Here is a 16,617-nt window from a genome sequence, read left to right on the forward strand (position 1 = left end):
AGCCTAATATGGTTCTCAATCAGAGGCAGCTGTCAATCGTTGTCCCTGATTGAGAATCATATATAGGTGGCTTGTTTTGTGTTGGGGATTTGTGGGTGGTTGTCTCCTGTGTCAGTGATTGTGCCACACGGGACTGTGACGGTTAGTACGTTTGTTGTTTTGTATTCTTGTCTAGTTTTCATGTCATTAAATTATGGAAACTTACCACGTTGCACATTGGTCCTCCGATCCTTCTCGCCTCTCCTCGTCCGATGAGGAGGACGACTTAAACTGCCGTTACAGAACCACCCACCTAACTCGGACCAAGCAGCGTGGCTACGGGCAGCAGCAGCGGCCCACTACACAGGACTCCTGGACATGGGAGGAAATTATGAACGGTAAAGGACCCTGGGCTAAGGTTGGAAAGGATTGCCTCCCATGGGAACAGCGGGAGGCAGCTAGGAGAGCAGAGGCAACCGGAGAGAGGAACCGGTGTTATGAAGGTACGCGGCTAGCACGGAAGCCCGAGAAGAAATCCCCAAAATTTCTTGGGGGGGGGGGGGGCTAAAGGGTACTGTGGCGAAGGCAGGTAGGAAACCTGCGCCCACTTCCCATGCTTACCGTGGAGAGCGGGAGTACGGGCAGACACCGTGTTATGCGGAAGAGCGCACGGTGTCTCCTGTACGTGTGCATAGCCCGGTGCGGGTTATTCCACCTCCCCGCACTGGCCGGGCTAGATTGAGCATTGAGCCAAGTGCCATGAAGCCGGCTCAACATATCTGGCCTCCAGTACGTCTCCTCTGGCCGGTGTACATGGCACCAGCCTTACGCATGGTGTCCCCGGTTCGCCAACACAGCCCAGTGCGGGTTATTCCACCTCCCCGCACTGGACGGGCTACGGGGAGCATTCAACCAGGTAAGGTTGGGCAGGCTCGGTGCTCAAGGGAGCCAGTACGCCTGCACGGTCCGGTATATCCGGCGCCACCTTCCCGCCCCAGCCCAGTACCACCAGTGCCTACACTACGCACCAGGTTTCCAGTGCGTCTCCAGAGCCCTGTTCCTCCTCCACGCACTCTCCCTGTGGTGCGTGTCTCCAGCCCAGTACCTCCAGTTCCGGCACCACGCACCAAGCCTCCTGTGCGTCTCCAGAGCCCTGTACGCACTGTTCCTTCTCCCCGCACTCGCCCTGAGGTGCGTGCCCTCAGCCCGGTACCACCAGTGCCGATACCACGCACCAGGCCTATAGTGCGCCTCGAGAGTCCAGTGTGCCCTGTTCCTGTTCCCCGCACTAGCCTTGAGGTGCGTGTCCTTAGCCCAGTACCTCCAGTTCCGGCACCACGCACCAGGCTTACTGTGCGCCTAAGCAGGTCAGAGTCGGCCGTCTGCCCAACGCCGCCTGCACTGCTTGTCTGCCCAGCGCCGTCTGAGCTGCCTGCCTGCCCAGCGCTGTCTGAGCCATCCGTCTGCCCAGCGCTGTCTGAGCCATCCGTCTGCCCAGCGCCGTCTGAGCCATCCGTCTGCCCAGCGCCGTCTGAGCCATCCGTCTGCCCAGCGCCATCTGAGCCGCCCGTCTGTCCCGAGCCGTCAGAGCCGCCCGCCAGTCAGGAGCCGTTAGAGCCGTCCGCCAGTCAGGAGCTCCCAGAGCCGCCCGCCAGTCAGGAGCTGCCAGAGCCGCCCGCCAGTCAGGAGCTGCCAGAGCCGCCCGCCAGTCAGGAGCTGCCAGAGCCGCCAGCCAGTCAGGAGCTGCCAGAGCCGCCTGCCAGTCATGAGCTGCCTTCCAGTCATGAGCTGCCCGCCAGTCATGAGCTGCCCGCCAGTCATGAGCTGCCCGCCAGTCATGAGCTGCCCGCCAGTCATGAGCTGCCTTCCAGTCATGAGCTGCCCTCCAGTCATGAGCTGCCCTCCAGTCATGAGCTGCCCTCCAGTCATGAGCTGCCCTCCAGTCATGAGCTGCCCCTCAGTCCGGAGCTGCCCCTCAGTCCGGAGCTGCCCCTCAGTCCGGAGCTGCCCTTCGGTCCGGAGTTGCCCCTCTGTCCTGAGCTACCTCTCTGTCCTGAGCTACCTCTCTGTCCTGAGCTACCTCTCTGTCCTGAGCTACCTCTCTGTCCTGAGCTACCTCTCTGTCCTGAGCTACCTCCTAAATCATGTGGGGACCTTGGTGAGGATTCCTAGGTCAATGTCGGGGGCGAGGGTTGCCACTCAAAGGACGCTAAGGAGGGGGACAAAGACAATGGTGGAGTGGTGTCCTCGTCCTGCGCCGGAGCCGCCACCGCGGACAGATGCCCACCCAGACCCTCCTCTTGAGTTTTAGGGGTGCGTTCGGAGTCCGCACCTCAGAAGGGGGGTACTGTAACGTCCTGACCAGAGTTCTTATGTGTTGTGCTTGTTTTAGTGTTGGTCAGGACGTGAGCTGGGTGGGCATTCTATGTTGTGTGTCTAGTTTGTCTGTTTCTGTGTTCAGCCTAATATGGTTCTCAATCAGAGGCAGCTGTCAATCGTTGTCCCTGATTGAGAATCATATATAGGTGGCTTGTTTTGTGTTGGGGATTTGTGGGTGGTTGTCTCCTGTGTCAGTGTTTGTGCCACACGGGACTGTGACGGTTAGTACGTTTGTTGTTTTGTATTCTTGTCTAGTTTTCATGTCATTAAATTATGGAAACTTACCACGTTGCACATTGGTCCTCCGATCCTTCTCGCCTCTCCTCGTCCGATGAGGAGGACGACTTAGACTGCCGTTACATTCAGGCATTGGATTGATATTGAATAGTTAAACCCTGTACATCAACAGGGTTCATCACAGCCATTTCTTAGCCATCAAACATTCCTTATATCCAGTAAAAGTCTAAATGGTACAGTCTTCTCAAACTTCTCATAGTCACATTTTCTGTCTGACTGCACTGGAAAGCTGATGGCTCTTTTCACCACAACAGACTCCAGACCAGTGTCCAAGAGAGCCTGCTCTGCCGTTACGAAAGCAGAGAGGCAATAGCAAAGCGAGGGAGAGCAAAATCGACCCAATACTCTCTCTCACTTTCTCTCTCAACTTCATATCCTCCAGTCTTCCCTTAGTTGCTCATCAGGACTGCTGATCCCCAGTTTGTGGTTCTGAGTTCAGTGTCATCCCCGTGTCATGTGTAATTAGGGATGGCTCTCTCAAAGCTGATGGTGGAGGTCTATGATTGCACAGGACAGAGAGATGGCAAACGTGGGCATGGGGTCTAATGAGGCTCCAACTCTGGGCACAATGAGGGAGGGTAGGTGGAGGGTAGGGGTGGGGTGGGGAGGGTGTGGGATTGGAGGGCAAGGGAGAGGGATGGGGACAGGAAAAAGTCCACTCTTCCTCAGACGGGATACTGCGCTCCTCTAAGAGGCATCCTGGAATCAAATGCTTTAAAGGCAGAACTCTTACACACACACTGGCCCTAAACACATTGTCACACTGTACACATTTGATACAAACAGATACGTTAATTTCTCTCTCACACACACACACACATACACACACATTTTCAAACCATGGGGTGAGCTGAACTCTGACAAACCTAGCAGAGTGATAGTACATATCAATAATTAACCAATCAATAAATACAAATAAAAACTTTCCATATCCATTTCACAAACAAAGCCAAGAACACAATGGATATACGCAGTAAACACAGACACCCCTCCCTCCCTCTCTCTCTCTCTCTCTCTCTCTCTCTCTCTCTCTCTCTCTCTCTCTCTCTCTCTGTCTCTGTCTCTGTCTCTGTCTCTCTCACACTCTCTCTCTCTCTCTCTCTCTCTCTCTCTCTCTCACTCTCTCTCTCACTCTCTCTCACTCTCTCTCTCACTCTCTCTCACTCTCACTCTCACTCTCACTCTCACTCTCTCTCACACCCATGCACTCACAATAACACACATGCTTGGACTAAGGCAGACCATTCTGCCCTGTTTCCTGTGCTAAATTGCTCCCTAATTAAACCTCTGTTGCGCTGCAGACAGACAGTATAGGTAGACGAGGACTGAATTTATACCCTCGTAATGAATTTCAATTGTCATACAGATCATGTCCAGGGCTTTATCCTTGAGACAGATAACAACAAAAAGCTACTACCATTAAATCATGTCAGCTTAAGAATAATGGCTATTAAGGCAATGAATACAATGGTGCTATTAATAAGTTAATTAAAATATTATTTTCAGGCCTACAGTGCTTTTATGAACACAGCTCAATGTCATCAATCAATCAAATTCCAATTTCTGTTACAAAATGGAGCTCAGTCAAAGTTTTTGTTTATTAGAAAGATTTTGTCCCTCCTGTAGCATGCATGCATCCCAAATACAGGTTGATGCTGTAAATGGCACTTTGTAAAAGCAGGGACATACCAGCTATTTATTATTTACGTGTATTAATTCAGGGGAGCCCAATTGAGACCAGTGTCTCATTTGCAATGGTGCCCTCAGGACAAAAATTCCATCAACACAACATAAAAAAATAAAAGAATAACTACAAGACAGCAACTGTATAAATAAATTACATCAGGTTATTACAACAACTTATAATAGTCAATTGAAGCAATTGCACACTTATGTAAATTCATTTAACAACAGAGTTTTAAACTTGTCACACCCTGATCTGTTTCACCTGTTCTTGTGATTGTCTCCACCCCCCTCCAGGTGTTGCCCATCTTCCCCATTATCCCCTTTGTATTTATACCGGTGTTCTCTGTTTGTCCATTGCCAGTTTGTCGAGTCAACCAGTGGTTTTGTTCTCAGCGCCTGCTTTTCCCAGTCTCTCTTTTTCTCACCCTCCTAGTTTTGACCCTTGCCTGTCCTGACTATGAGCCCGCCTGCCTGACCACTCTGTCTGACCACTCTGTCTGACCACTCTGTCTGACCACTCTGCCTGAGCACTCTGCCTGACCACTCTGCCCGAGCACTCTGCCCGAGCACTCTGCCCGAGCACTCTGCCCGACCACTCTGCCCGAGCACTCTGCCCGAGCACTCTGCCCGACCACTCTGCCCGAGCACTCTGCCCGAGCACTCTGCCCGAGCACTCTGCCCGACCACTCTGCCCGACCACTCTGCCCGAACACTCTGCCCGACCACTCTGCCCGACCACTCTGCCCGAGCACTCTGCCCGAGCACTCTGCCCGAGCACTCTGCCCGAGCACTCTGCCCGAGCACTCTGCCTGAGCTTGCCTGCCGACCGGTACCTTTGACCCACCTCTGGATTATTGACCTCTGCCTACCCTGAGCCTGCCTGCCGTCCGGTACCGTTGACCCACCTCTGGATTATTGACCTCTGCCTACCCTGAGCCTGCCTGCCGTCCGGTACCGTTGCCCCACCTCTGGTTTACTGACCCCTGCCTGCCTTGAACTGTCTATTGCCTGCCCCTGTTGGATTATTAAACCATTGTCAATTCGACGTGTCTGTATCTGGGTCTTACCTTGATTCCTGATAAACTATCATATAGGCACCATGGAATCCAGATTCATTTGTTTTGTAAGGTATTCAATAACTAGTGCGTTAAAACTAAAGGCAGATTCATCAAACTTTGTGGAGATGAGCAGGACTTCAATAGTTATCCAAACCTATCTCATATTTTTATATTTCAACAGGGAAGTGAGGTATGATGGAAGCTTGTAGAGAAGAGCTTTGCAAACAAGGGAGTAATGAAGTGATCTATGGGGCTTTAGTGAGGTCCAGCCAACCTTCTGAGACAGGATGCAGTGATGAGTATTTAAACTGTCACCTGTAATAAAGTGAAGGGCGCTATGGTAGACTGCATCCAAAGGTTTAAGACTAGGGGCTGCTTCATTCTGGTAAATGGTGTCACCATAGTTAAGAACTGTCAGGAAAGTTGACTGCACAATCTGCTTCCTGCTGTTCATGGAGAGAATATATTTTTCTAAAAAAGAAGCCCAATTTAAATCTCAGCATTTTAACTAGCTCAGCCGTATGTTTTTTTTAAACGTTAGATCTTTATCAATCCAAATGCCCAGATATTTATAGATAGGAACCCGCTCGATGAGAGATTCATCCAATGAGTGAAGATGTAGCACAACAGATATTTTTCTGTGAATTAGAGAACATATATTTAGTTTTGCCCACATTTAACCAGTTTTAAATCAACAAGGGCTTTCTGTAATGTAACAATCGGATTGCAGCTCCAATAAAGCTTGCACATAACGTTCTGAGAACCATATATTTCTTAGATGCTGAGAGCAGGGTTGTCCTATGGTTATTTTGCATACAACCTTCCCACAACTTTTCTGGGAACGGTGCAGGATAGTTGCTTGGCTTTGGAACGTTCTCATCACATTTAAGGAACTTGACCCCCAAAAAAATATTATTGGTATTTCATTACTTTAACAGAATGTTTCCTAAAAGTTCAAAAATGGTTACATTTCAATTTTGGTAATGTTCTAGGAATGTTCTCCAACTGGTTTGACATTGGGAATGTTCTCAAATAGTTCAGAACATTAAGAAACAACGTTCTTCTGTGGGAATTTCAGTAGCCGTCATTGTAAATAAAATAAAATTCTTAACTGACTTGCCTAGTTAAATAAAAATAAACGGTTCTAAAGTCATGTTCTCAAATTGTTCAGAGAATGTTAAGAAAACGTTCCAAAAAAGACACAGAGATTGTAATGTTTTTAGAACGTTCTAAGAATTTTATTTAAAAACATACATTCCGTGATCGTTTCCTTTGAACTCGGGTCTGTTTGACCAGCTTTGTATGTGGGGCTAATTCCATGTATAGAGAACAGAACTATAGGTTTGAATCTCACTGAATCGCCATGCCACAATAAAAAAATGTGTTTGCATAATTAATGCCTAAGAAAATACATTTCCATGTGTCCTATCTGTGCTTGGATTTTAAGAAAGTTAAGCCAAAATAAGCTAGCAGTGTTATTAAAAGTCTTAATGAAACATTGAGTGAAGGTTTTAAGGCAGTTATTTTAAAACATTCAGGGAACCAGAGTAAAACATTCTCAGTACCTCCTGCAACCTAAAAATAAACATTCCCAGAACAGGCTAACTTTTCACATCTGTTCTCAGAATGTTTTAAAATTTTTTAGTTTTACCGGTTAGGTAACATATGGCTTTGTTCCCACAACCAATGTGAAACCAAGCACATACGTTACCACATCTGCCAAGGAACTAAATGTGCTAGCTGGGATGTGATGTACTGTAGCACATTAAATTATTTTGTTATAATGCTCTGTGAATCAAAGTGAGGCAATCGCCTGCACACAAAACGAATGTCAGCCATCCCTCTCCTGTTCTCATTTTCAGTTGTCAGATGCCAAGCCCAAATAAACACAGATCACTAAAATATCTGGAGTTATGACTGGGTCTTGACTGCTGGAGCTACTGTACCTCTCGTGCTGTCTCAAACAGAAGGCCATTACAGGAAATAAATGGTTTAGAAACAGTTAACATGCTTCTGCCTACATTTGCTTTACAAAAGCCGAAATAAACATTTCTACTGGAAAGCACTATGAATGTGTTCAATGAAAGTTCCCACAGCAACCACTGGATGGCACTATAAGGTTGAGTTAATGTCTGTTTGGGTTTACAATGTGGATTGTCTGTTTGAGCTCTTTTCTCTGGCAGTGGCTCAAAGCAGTCTAGTCAGAAGCTATGTTCAAGAGGTTCAAAACCAAGCTAGATTTCCATTCAATTGGCACAGATGTTCATGCAAATTTTCTAAAATCCGCATAAAAACAATATGCACATTTTCCATTCAAATTGATCTGTTGCAGAAAATACACTTAGTGACAGATGCGCTCTGTTCATTCTCCATATTCTATCTTCAAGACTCAAAATGTATTAAATATGTAAACAAAAAAATAAAACCTTTACCATTACAAATGTAGACATAGAGGACAGAGAAAAGCCAACCCCTGACATAATTTGGGAGGAAAATTCAAAATAAAAAAAGTTAAATCTGAGTAAAAAATAAATAATAATAGATAATAATAATCACTATCTTACAAAAAGCCCATAAAGTCTATATGTAACGGATGTGAAATGGCTATCTAGTTAGCGGTGGTGCGCGCTAATAGCCTTTCAATCGGTGACGTCACTTGCTCTGAGACCTTGAAGTAGTGGTTCCCCTTGCTCTGCAAGGGCCGCGGTCTTTGTGGAGCGATGGGTAACGATGCTTTGTGGGTGACTGTTGTTGATTTGTGCAGAGGGTCCCTGGTTTGCGAATGGGTCGGGGCGAGGGTACGGACTAAAGTTAAACTGTTACATATACACGGTCAAGAAGAAACAAGTATTTCTGAACTTAAGCAGGAAAATTATCTTTTACTTTTGAAGAGAGCCAACAACTACATGTTAAACTCAAAACATACTAATTAATGGCAAATAAGGCCCAGTAAACACCTTGCGGCCCTCACAACACAAACATTGGCACACACACACACACACACACACACACACACACACACGATAACATACGCACTATACATACACATGGATTTAGTCCTGTAGATATGTGGTAGTGGTGAAGTAGGGGCCTGAGGGCACACAGTGTGTTGTGAAATCTGTGAATGTAATGTTTTAATATTGTATAAACTGCCTTAATTTTGTTGGACCCCAGGAAGAGTAGCTACTGCTTTGGCAGCAGCTAATGGGGATCCATAATAAATACAATTTTTTTTATTTATTTTATTTATTTTACCGTTATTTTACCAGGTAAGTTGACTGAGAACACGTTCTCATTTGCAGCAACGACCTGGGGAATAGTTACAGGGGAGAGGAGGGGGATGAATTAGCCAATTGTAAACTGGGGATTATTAGGTGACCATGATGGTTTGAGGGCCAGATTGGGAATTTAGCCAGGACACCTGGCTAAATGAATACAGGCCAAGCCAGTTATAGTTTTAAAATATAAGGATGCAAATGCTTCAATTAGAAACAACAACGCTATTAATGACAATTTTAAAAGCTTCTATGAAAATCTATACAAATCAGAATTAAACAGCAGTTGGACTGATCCTACAGCCTTCTTAGACTCAACAATTCTGAAGCAACTATCAGCAGACAAAATAATCACAAAAAATAAAAATCACCCAAAAATAAACATCAGCCTCTTTAGACTTTCTTGAAGAGAAAAGCACCAGGTGTGGACAGCTTCCAATAGAATTTTACTTAACATTCTGGTCCAAGGTAGCGCCCCTATTTACTCAAATGACCATTCAGTGCTTCCTAGTTCCATGTATCAAACAGTTTTCAGTTATATTAAAACCAGGAAAATCTGGAGCTCCTTGCAGATTACAGTCCCATAAATTTAGTAAATTGTGGTCCTGCTGTACATACCTACACTTACGCTACGGTCACAAGATGCAGGCCTCCTAATTGTCCCTAGAATTTCTAAGCAAACAGTTGGAGGCAGGGCTTTCTCCTATAGAGCTCCATTTTTATGGAATGGTCTGCCTACCCATGTGAGAGACACAGACTTGGTCTCAACCTTTAACTTCTTATGGCTGCAGGGGCAGTATTGAGTAGCTTGGATGAAAGGTGCACAGAGGTGCCCAGAGTAAATGGCCTGCTCCTCAGTCATAGTTGCTAATATTTGCATATTATTATTAGTATTGGATAGAAAACACTCTGAAGTTTCTAAAACTGTTTGAATTATGTCTGTGAGTATAACAGAACTCATATGGCAGGCAAAAACCTGAAAAGTTCCACTTCCTGTTTGGATTTTTTCTGAGGGTGGCAGATTTTCAACCAAGCTCTCATTGAAATTACAGCGAGATATGGATGAGTTTTCACTTCCTACGGCTTCCACTAGATGTCAACAGTCAATAGAACTTTGTCTGATGACTCTAATGTGAAGGGGGGCCGAAGGAGACAGGAATTAGTCACCACTGCCACGAGCTGACCATGCTTTGACCACGAGCATTCACGTGATAGGCAGCTCCGTTCCATCTAATTCTCCGGTTGGAAAGTTATTCAAGATGTATGTTAACAACATTCTAAAGATTGATTCAGTACATCGTTTGACATGTTTCTACTGACTGTTATGGAACTTTGGACATTTAGTCACGTTATAGTGGACGCGCTTTGTGACTTTGGAATTGTTTACCAAACGCGCTAACCAAAGTAGCTAATTGGACATAAATAACGGACATTATCGAACAAATCAAGCATTTATTGTGGACCTGGGATTCCTAGGACTGCATTCTGATGAAGTTCATCAAAGGTAAGGAAACATTTGTGGGCTATACTCGGCCTTGTCTCAGGATGGTAAGTTGGTGGTTGAAGATATCCCTCTAGTAGTGTGGGGGCTGTGCTTTGGCAAAGTGGGTGGGGTTATATCCTGCCTGTTTGGCCCTGTCCGGGGGTATCATCGGATGGGGCCACAGTGTCTCCTGACCCCTCCTGTCTCATCCTCCAGTATTTATGCTGCAGTAGTTTGTGTCGGGGGGCTAGGGTCAGTCTGTTATATCTGGAGTATTTCTCCGGTGTCCTGTGTGAATTTAAGTATGCTCTCTCTAATTATCTCTTTCTCTCTCTCGGGGGACCTGAGCCCTAGGACCATGCCTCAGGACTACCTGGCATGATGACTCCTTGCTGTCCCCAGTCCACCTGGCCCCACCTGGCCGTGCTGCTGCTCCAGTTTCAACTGTTCTGCCTGCGGCTATGGAACCCTGACCTGTTCACCGGACGTGCCACCTGTCCCAGATCTGCTGTTTTCAACTCTCTAGAGACAGCAGGAGCGGTAGAGATACTCTCAATGATCGGCTATGAAGCCACCTGACATTTACTCCTGAGGTGCTGACCTGTTACACCCTCGACAACTTCTGTGATTATTATTATTTGACCATCCTGGTCATTTATGAACATTTGAACATCTTGACCATGTTCTGTTATAATCTCCACCCGGCACAGCCAGAAGAGGACTGGCCACCCCTCATACCCTGGTTCCTCTCTAGGTTTCTTCCTAAGTTTTGGCCTTTCTAGGGAGTTTTTCCTAGCCACCGTGCTTCTACACCTGCATTGCTTGCTGTTTGGGGTTTTAGGCTGGGTTTCTGTACAGCACTTTGAGATATCAGCTGATGTAAGAAGGGCTATATAAATCAATTTGATTTGATTTGTGACAATGAAATAATAGACTCAAAAGCAACCGAATGGCAAAAGTCTTACCAGACTTGACACATATTAATCAAACAGGGTTTATTAAAAATAGACACTTAACAAATACAATAACATGTTTCAGTATAATACAATATGCTAAAAAAAGAAGATGTAGATTTATCAATAATGTCAGTTGATGCTGAAAACTGCTTTCCACCATCTTGAATGGCCTTTTGAATAGAAAACTTTGGCAGCTTGACAATTGAGACATGGACTGTGTATTTGCCAGGCGCACCCTATGAAAGTAACATTGAAAAATAGTTAAATAAACAGTGCATTTGGAAAGTATTCAGACTATCAAGAATCAAGGTAAGACCCAGATGCAGACAATTCTAATTGACAATGGTTTAATATTTCAACAGGGGCAGGCAATAGACCGGTTAAGGCAGGCAAGGGTCAGTAAACCAGAGGTGGGGCAACGGTACCGGACAGCAGGCAGACTCAGGGTAGGCAGAGGTCAACAACCCAGAGGTGGGGCAAAGAAGGCCAGCATCCCGGTGTCGCCTCTTCACTGTTTACGTTGAGACTGGTGTTTTGCGGATACTATTTAATGAAGCTGCCAGTTGAGGACTAGTGAGGCGTCTGTTTCTCAAACTAGACACTCTAATGTACTTGTCCTCTTGCTCAATTGTGAACCGGGGCCTCCCACTCCTCTTTCTATTCTGGTTAGAACCAGTTTGCGCTGTTCTGTGAAGGGAGTAGTACACAGCGTTGTACGAGATCTTCAGTTTCTTGGCAATTTCTCACATGGAATAGCCTTCATTTCTCAGAACAAGAATAGACTGATGAGTTTCAGAAGAAAGTTCTTTGTTTCTGGCCATTTTGAGCCTGTAATCGAACCCCCAAATGCTGATGCTCCAGATACTCAACTAGTCTAAAGAAGGCCAGTTTTATTGCTTCTTTAATCAGCACAACAGTTTTAGGCTGTGCTAACATAATTGCAAAAGGGTTTTCTAATGATCAATTAGCCTTCTAAAATAACAAACTTGGATTAGCTAACACAACGTGCCATTGGAACACAGGAGTGATGGTTGCTGATAATGGGCCTCTGTACGCCTATGTAGATATTCCATAAAAAGTCAGCTGTTTCCAGCTACAATAGTCATTTACAACATTAACAATGTCTACACTGTAGTTCTGATCAATTTTTATGTTATTTTAAATGGACAAAAAATACTTTTACTTCAAAAATAAGGTCATTTCTAAGCGACGTCAAACTTTTGAACGGTAGTGTACTTGAGGCACTGTTCATTCAGATAGGAGAGAAAGGCCAGTGCCTGTTGCGCACTGCAAAATCACCCACCTTGCAATCTGAGCGGAGGCAGTCAACATTTTGAAACTCTTTAACCATAAAGGTAATTGTTTATAACCTGGATATTTTTTCTTCATTTTATGAGGCATGTCTTACTGTGTTCCAAACATAGGAATGTTAAGGGGATTGTTTTATAAACACTTCCTATGCCATTGAAACCAATATTTCTCTCATGTTCTCAACAATCTTTCATTGTCCAGCATCCAAAGACACAATCCTGATGGCACCGACAGAGATGGTCGTCTCGCTTCAGGTCCTTAAGAAACTACGCAGTCATTTGTTTATTTAATGTATTATTTCTTACATTGTTAGCCCAGAAAATCTCAAGTGCTATTACATACAGCCGGGAAGAACTATTGGATATAAAATCGACGTCAACTTACCAACATTACGACCAGGAATACGACTTTCCCGAAGTGGATCCTTTTTTCCGACCTCCACCCTGGACGTTGGATCTTATCCCAGAGGCCGACCCAAAACCACACGGTCGCCGCAGGAGAGGCAGACGGAGTGGCCTACTGGTCAGACTGAGAAGGCAAGCACACCTTACACCGCTTCCGAGCATATTACTCGCCAATGTCCAATCTCTAGACAACAAGGTAGACGAAATTAGGGCACGAGTTGCCTTCCAGAGAGACATCGGAGATTGTAACATTCTCTGTTTCACGGAAACATGGCTCACTCTGGATATGTTGTCAGAGTCGGTACAGCCACCCGGGTTTCTTCACGCATCGCGTCGACAGAAACAAACAACTCTCTGGTAAGAAGAAGGGCGGGGGTGTATGCCTTATGATTAAAAACTCATGGTGTGATCATAACAACATACAGGAACTTAAGTCCTTTTGTTCACCTGACCTAGAATTCCTTACATTCAAATGCTGACCGCATTATCTACCAAGAGAATTGTCTTCGATTATAGTCACAGCTGTGTATATCCCCCCCCAAGCAGATACCTCGACGGCCCTGAAAGAACTTCACTGGACTCTATGGAAACTGGAAACCATACATCCTGAGGCTACATTTATTGTAGCTGGGGATTTTAACAAAGCTAATCTGAGAACAAGGCTTCCTAAATTCTATCAGCATATCGAATGCACGACACGGGCAGGTAGCATTCTCGACATTTGCTACTCTAACTTCCGCGATGTATACAAAGCCCTCCCCCGCTCTCCCTTCGGCAAATCTGACCATGACTCCATTTTGTTGCTTCCAGCCTATATACAGAAACTAAAACAGGAAACGCCTGTGCTCAAGTCTATCCAATGCTGGTCTGACCAATCTGATTCCACGCTTCAAGATTGCTTTGATCACGTGGACTGGGATATGTTCCGGGTAGCCTCAGACAACAACATTGATGTATACGCTGAATCGGTGAGCAAGTTTACTAGCAAATGCATCGGTGATGTTGTCCCCACTGTGACTATTAAAACATTCCCTAACCAGAAACCGTGGCTTGATGGCAGCATTCGCACAAAACTAAAAGTGCGAACCACCCATTTTAATCATGGCAAGGCGACTGGAAACATGACTGAATACAAACAGTGTAGCTATTCCCTCCGCAAGGCAATCAAACAAGCAAAGCATCAGTATAGAGACAAAGTAAGGTCGCAATTCAACGGCTCAAACATGAGACGTATGTGGCAGGGTCTATAGTCAATCACAGATTACATGATTCTGACGGGCCGCCCCCAAGTGGTGAGGGTAGGAAACAACATCTCCACCCCGCTGATCCTCAACACTGGGGCCCCACAAGGGTGCGTTCTCAGCCCTCTCCTGTACTCCCTGTTCACCCACGACTGTGTGGCCATGCACGCCTCCAACTCAATCATCCAGTTTGCAGACAACACTACAGTGATAGGCTTGATTACCAACAACAACGAGACGGCCTACAGGGAGGTGAGGGCCCTCGGAGTGTGGTGTCAGGAAAATAACCTCTCACTCAACTTCAACAAAACAAAGGAGATGATCGTGGACTTCAGGAAACAGCAGAGGGAGCATCCCCCCATCCACATCGACGGGACAGTAGTGGAGAAGGTGGAAAGTTTTAAGTTCCTCGGCGTACACATCACGGACAAACTGAAATGGTCCCCCCACACAGGCAGTGTGGTGAAGAAGGCGCAACAGCGCCTCTTCAACCTCAGGAGGCTGAAGAAATGTGTCTTGTCACCTAAAACACTCACAAACTTACAGATCCACAATCAAGAGCATCCTGTGGGGCTCACCACCTGGTACGGCAACTGCTCCGCCCATAACCGCAAGGCTCTCCAGAGGGTCAAGGACAAAAGATCAAGGACAACGACCCCCCACGCCACTTTTATAATGTCTGCATATCCTACATTACTCATCTCATATGTATATACTGTATTCTATACCATCTACTGCATCTTGCCTATGTCGCACGGTCATCGCTCATCCATATATTTACATGTACATATTCTTATTCATCCCTTTACATTTGTGTGTATAAGGTAGTCGTTGTGAATTTGTAAGATTACTTGTTAGATATTACTGCACTGTCAGAACTAGAAGCACGAGCATTTCGCTACACTCGCATTAACATCTGCTAACCATGTGTATGTGACCAATAAAATTTTATTTGAACCCATGCTTGTGGTTGTGTCTTTACATCTTCCCTCTTCCTACATTTCTGAAGGATATTTTCATCTAGGTCATATTAAACTTTTGAGAACTGTGTTTTCCCACTAATTGCATATTGGAACATTTGCGCTTATATACTGCCGTGTGCGCATTGCTGTGCTTATAATGTGAAGAAATAGCCTAATAGTTTATCAACATTTTAAGCTAAACGTTCTGATCTGTTGCATCAGCCTCATAGCTTTTAAAAGGGTCGTTGTATTAATTTGGATCTATCGCATCCCACAACAGTCCCAGAGTATGTTTTAAATATTTATTTCTCACACAGAAGGACAAGCTGACCAAAAGAATAGGTCAACTTTTGTACTATGGGATATAGTAGATTGACATAGGCGAGTGCTTTTGCTGTTCCTTACTCATCTTGTTGGCTGACAAAGTAAATGTAGACCTTTCTTCTAACATCTTATCAATATGCGCCTCGGAATTTGATAAGGAGGCGCGTCGTTGCATCCTTGATGCGTCTGTCTTACCCTTGTAGCCTACTTTGGAGCTGCAATGCCTGTGAGAAGGATCTGATCAGGTGAAGGGCATTGGCAAATAAGAATTGAGATATCTGAAAGAGCCATGTAAGTGAGAGGTGCTTTGGAGCACAGGCGATTGGCAGTCCGGAGAAGTGAATTATATTTATTATATTCAGCCCGAGGGCACAATGCACAGATTTTGAAAGCTTGCTCAGCATCCCTACTTCCCACGACTATGCCTGCAGCACACCTTACAACCACAATGTTATTTAACTGGTCGTTCAGTACATTACCGTTCTATACAACATTGCTCACCGTTCTGTCATGCTGAACCCACTCCTTCATGGGTTTGCAAGTATTTTTATATATATATATATTTTTCCTTTATATTTTTTATTCATAATACAAAATGATCAACAACTTACATCGCTACATCAAACATGTATAACAAAACAAAACACAGGTATAAACAAGAAAATACAAGAAAATACAAAAATATATATAAATATATAAAAACTTTTTTTTTAAAGAACGACAATTCTAATGCAATTGTATACACTCATTATAAATCTCATAATGATTCAGGAAGATGTTATTATTTTTGTTATTCACTAGGGATAGCTATGTCTTAACGAGATGATTAAATTCAATCAAAAATATTTGTAATTTTGGTATAGAATTCTGGAACTTTTGTTTGTGTATAAAAAACATGGGTAGTGTTCAAAAAGGTAAATAAGTATTCTGCAAGGTTTTCCCAAAATTCTATCACAGATTTACATTTATAAAACGAGTGAGTCAGATTTTCACCTTTTTAGCAGAAAACGTAGATATCATCAATAGCTACCAATTTGGACAACATAGAAATACATGGATATATCTTATGTAGAATCTTAAAGTGCACTTCCTTAAATTTGTTTGGTATACAATATTTGTAAGGCATCAACCAAGCTTTTTTCCAGACAATGTCAGGAATAAGCATGTTCCAGAAAAATGTTCCTCTAGGCGTCAGTTGGTTCCGTGAATGGAAAATGTGTCTCATGTATTTATTACAACAAGATTTCACAAGTAAGCCCACG

The sequence above is a fragment of the Salvelinus namaycush genome, chromosome 10 (genome assembly GCF_016432855.1).
Source record: "Salvelinus namaycush isolate Seneca chromosome 10, SaNama_1.0, whole genome shotgun sequence".
Classification (NCBI taxonomy): Eukaryota; Metazoa; Chordata; class Actinopteri; order Salmoniformes; family Salmonidae; genus Salvelinus; species Salvelinus namaycush.